The 4,609-nt window shown below is 37.8% G+C and overlaps 1 non-coding gene across 1 annotated transcript; it reads left to right on the forward strand.

Annotated features, from left to right (window-relative positions):
* The first annotated feature begins 3,020 nt into the window (after window positions 1-3,020).
* Window positions 3,021-3,092, forward strand: TRNAW-CCA. The gene has a single exon. It is a non-coding gene; the product is annotated as a tRNA-Trp (tRNA).
* The last annotated feature ends 1,517 nt before the right edge of the window (window positions 3,093-4,609 follow it).

The following is a 4,609-nucleotide window of genomic DNA, read 5'->3' on the forward strand; positions in this document are numbered from 1 at the left end:
TAGTAACTGTGCTGTGCTGTGCTTAGTTGCTCAGTCGTATCTGACTCTTTGTGACCCCATAGACTGTAGCCTGCCAGGCTCCTCTGATTCTCCAGGCCAGAATACTGGAGTGGGTTGTCATGCCCTTCTTCAGGGGATCTTCCCAGCCCAGGTATTGAACTCAGGTCTCCCACATTGCAGGCAGATTCTTTACTGTCTGAGCCACGAGGGAAGTCCCAAAATAGTAATTACATGTATTAAAATTTATAATTTCCCTTATATAGGTCTTGTTAAAAAATCTTGCACACATCTAACTTGACTGGAGTAGCATAGAAAGCAATTTAGTGCTAAAAACAGAAACTGCTTTGACATTACAGGCTAAATGAAAACTACTTTCATAAGTTATAGTTCATAATTATTTCAGCTAATAACTTGATTCCTATAAGAAGCTGCAAATATTCGACATTCATAAATAAGGCAATACTGTTCACAAATTTTAAATTATATTTATTACTTATGTTAAATTTTAAATACCCCAAATACTATAGTATCAATGATAGGACTGAGTTTTGACACTCTGATTTTGAAACAAATAACATATCAATAGCATCACCAAGGCCATAATTCAAACTATAAGAGTAGTCTTATGCTTTCTGGGACAACAGTCATAGCACTTTACAGATTTTATTTATATCATTGATAATAAACCTACCAGCTAAAAATGATTATAGGATATCTAAATAGACAGTGATGTTGTTTAATTAATGTGAGAGTTTAAATTTCAAAGTGGTCACAGAAAGCACTGCTGCTGCTGCTAAGTCGCTTCAGTTGTGTCCGACTCTGTGCGACCCCATAGACGGCAGCCTATCAGGCTTCCCGTCCGTGGGATTCTCCAGGAAAGAACACTGCAGTGGGTTGCCACTTCCTTCTCCAATGCATGAAAGTGAAAAGTGAAAGTGAAGTCGCTCAGTCACGTCCAACTCTTAGCGACCCCATGGACTGCAGCCTACCAGGCTCCTCTGTCCATGGGATTTTCCAGGCAAAATTACTGGAGTGGGGTGCCATTCACATATTAGTAATTATGAAATTTATCTCATACTTTAAAAAAAAATTTAAGTGGAATTTCAGAAACATCTCACCAGATCAGGGAATGACTAGGATAAAGAAGGTGAGCACAATTGATTCAGCCCCTTATTAGTCACAGATCTATCACTGTTATCACCACATCACTGATTCATGCCAGCCACATCACTGATTCATGCCAGGAGGTGTTTATTCTGTTTGAAAGTGAAAGTGAAGTCACTCAGTCGTGTCCGACTCTTTGCGACCCCGTGGCTTGTAGCCTACCAGGCTTCCTCTGTCCATGGGGTTCTCCAGGCAAGAATACTGGAGTGGGTTACCATTTCCTTCTCCGGGTGATCTTCCCGACCCAGGGATTGAACCCAGGTCTCCCTCATTGGAGGCAGACGCTTTAACCTCTGAGCCACCAGGGAAGCCCTATTCTGTTTGTGTTAGCTTTAAATCCAAATGTCATTTTTTAACTGAAGATGTAATTGTGTATTTGTTTTTATTACTTAGATTGTAAGACAATTACTTTTCTATTACCATATTTATCAGTATACAAAAAGTTTAACATGCAAGCACATGCAGTAAGTGCCATAAGAAGGATATAATATTCAAAACAGTGATTTTCAGGTAAGTTATATTGTTGTTTGATACACATGAGGCATTTGAGTGATGAAATTGGAAGGTAGTGGAAAACTAGATTGTTCTTACCTCAGTCATATCTTTGATACATTGTACCGTGCCGCAATCTGATCTCTTTATCATATTTGTTGTCCACATGTGAGAGTGTGAGTTTACTTCATTGGATATCACGTTAATAAATTTAAATTTATTAAAAACATGCTGTATGAATATTATTCAAATGAGAGATGACAGGTTTTACAAAAGAGGCAAAGCCATAGTTCCATGGTCAGTAAAAGATTTCAAATGAAGTCAAGATATCTATTAAAAAGTTCATTACTAGATAATAAAGGCAAGTAAAGGATATAATAGACATTATAAACATATGTTTAAAATAGTATGTTATAAACATATGCAGTGTTAATAATCTCAGTGTACTAATGTTCAGCTTTGTTCAATTCAATGCAGCTCAATACTTTTCAGCATTTTTTAACTTAATTTATGCAGATGTTGTGGGCAGAGGAGACTAGGAAAGAACTCTGGCCTCATATAAATGACTGAATATTAAGGAAATAAAGACTCACAGAACTTACTCTGTATTCGAATTGCAGAAGGGCTTCCCTGGTGGCTCAGAGGTTAAAGCGTCTGCCTGCAATGTGGGAGATATGGGTTCGATCCCAGGGTTGGGAAGATCCCCTGGAGAAGGAAATGGCAATCCACTCCAGTACTCTTGCCTGGAGAATCCCATGGGCAGAGGACTCGGTAGGTCCATGGGGTTGCAAAGAGTCGGGCACGACTGAGTGACTTCACTTCACTTCATGACCAGCAGAGCACATTTTGCTGGCCAACCATCAGAAAACCTCATAATTGATACCAATTTAATGAATTGCCCTAGTGCAAGTTTTCGGAGAAGGCAATGGCACCCCACTCCAGTACTCTTGCCTGGAGGGTCCCATGTATGGAGGAGCCTGGTGGACTGCAGTCCATGGGGTCGCTGAGAGTCGGACACGACTGAGCGACTTCACTTTCACTTTTCACGCATTGGAGGAGGAAATGGCAACCCACTCCAGTGTTCTTGCCTGGAGAGTCCCAGGGACGGGGGAGCCTGGTGGGCTGCAGTCCATGGGGTCACACAGAGTCGGACACGACTGAAGTGACTTAGCAGTAGCAGTAGCAGTGCAAGTTTTGGCCCACAGACTTACAGACCCAGAAATGCCAATCTGTTGATAATTGCAAGAAACTTGGGGGAATTTGTCAAGTTCCACTGAAATTGTAATTATAAAACAAATCAAATAGTCACAGCATTGTGATTAGAATAGATACCAAATTATTAGTGCTTTTGGTGAACCTGGGCTTCCCTGGTGGCTCAGAGGTTAAAGCGTCTGCCTCCAATGCAGGAGACCCGGGTTCGATCCCTGGGTCGGGAAGATCCCCTGGAGAAGGAAATGGCACCCACTCCAGTACTCTTGCCTGGAGAATGCCATGGACAGAGAAGCCTGGTAGGCTAAAGTCCACGGGGTCGCAAAGAGTCGGACACGACTGAGTGACTTCGCTTTCACTTTTGGTGAACCTATATTGGTTACTTGATTGACATAAGATCATCATACCCTGATAACCCGACAGGGAAACACCACCTGAACAATGTTGGGGTGGGCAGTGTTCTGATTTGCCTTGGTGACTCCCTCTCTTATTTTCCAATACATTCAGGGCTGCATATAGTCTTTTTCAGGGTGTGTTAATACCTCTCACCAGATTAAAATCAAAATTTTCTGGCCTAAGAGTCACTGTAATTGAATTGAAGAGAATTGACATATGTTATATCCATTATGTATGCTTATAACACCTAATTCTCAAATGACAACCATATTTTCCTATTTCTAAACACTCATGAGTCATATATCATAGGCAGCAAATTTCATGAAAAGCTATGTAAATGATAAACACAAACAGAAAAACAATCAATCTATTAGGTAGTAAAAATATATTTTAAAACAAGAGAGAAGTGTTATGTTCTTAAAATTTGGAAATGTGGAAGTTCTATTTAGTGAAACATTACTGATAAATTTTTAGAAAGCAATCTGGTATATTTATCAAAATATGTCTATATTCATAACTTAATAAATTTATCTAGGCATCTTCTATCTTGAGTAATTAAACTTCCAATTCTCAAGCACAAAATTAAATATTTATAAACGTTATATATTATGGACTCTAGAAAATAGAGTCCCCATTAAGAAAGCTAGTCATAAAGAAAAAACAAATTTTGACTCCTTTCATGCAAGAATGCCATTGAAGACAGAGATTGATATTTATTCCTCTTTCTGGAAGAATATTCCTCCACCCAATGGAACCAGAATAAACTTCATTCTAAAATTTGACAAGCATCATTATAAGGGAATATTTTAAGCCAATTTCACTTAAAAAAAAGTATAAAAATTTCCTTTAAAAATAGCAATACAAATTCAAGAATATATAAAAACAGGTAGCAAAAGTGATGATCTAGTTAAGATATTCAGAAATATAATATGGTTTGAAATTTGACTATCATTCAATGTAATTCACTGTACTAACAAAATACAAGAAAATAAACATATGATTATCTCAATACATGGGAAAAGTCTTTAATAACAGTCATTGTTGAAAAACAAAACTTTCATTAACTAAGAAAAAATATCTATGGCTGAAAACTTCAATATGAGGCACAAAGAACATGATAGTACCTATAAATAGCATTGTTATCTACTAAACTGAAATGCTAGTTCAGAAAACAAAACAATGTCAACAAAATTAAAAAATTTTTATAAACAGGAAGTAAAAGGAGGTGGGATTCACAGCAATTTGAATTCAGATAAACTTTAGAGGTTAACTAAGTGAGTAGTTAAAAAAAAAATCACCCTAAAACATTTAGAAACTGCAACCTGGAGAACTTTACACTATGTGCAAT

This window comes from Bos indicus x Bos taurus, chromosome 10, assembly GCF_003369695.1.
Source record: "Bos indicus x Bos taurus breed Angus x Brahman F1 hybrid chromosome 10, Bos_hybrid_MaternalHap_v2.0, whole genome shotgun sequence".
Lineage (NCBI taxonomy): Eukaryota > Metazoa > Chordata > Mammalia > Artiodactyla > Bovidae > Bos > Bos indicus x Bos taurus.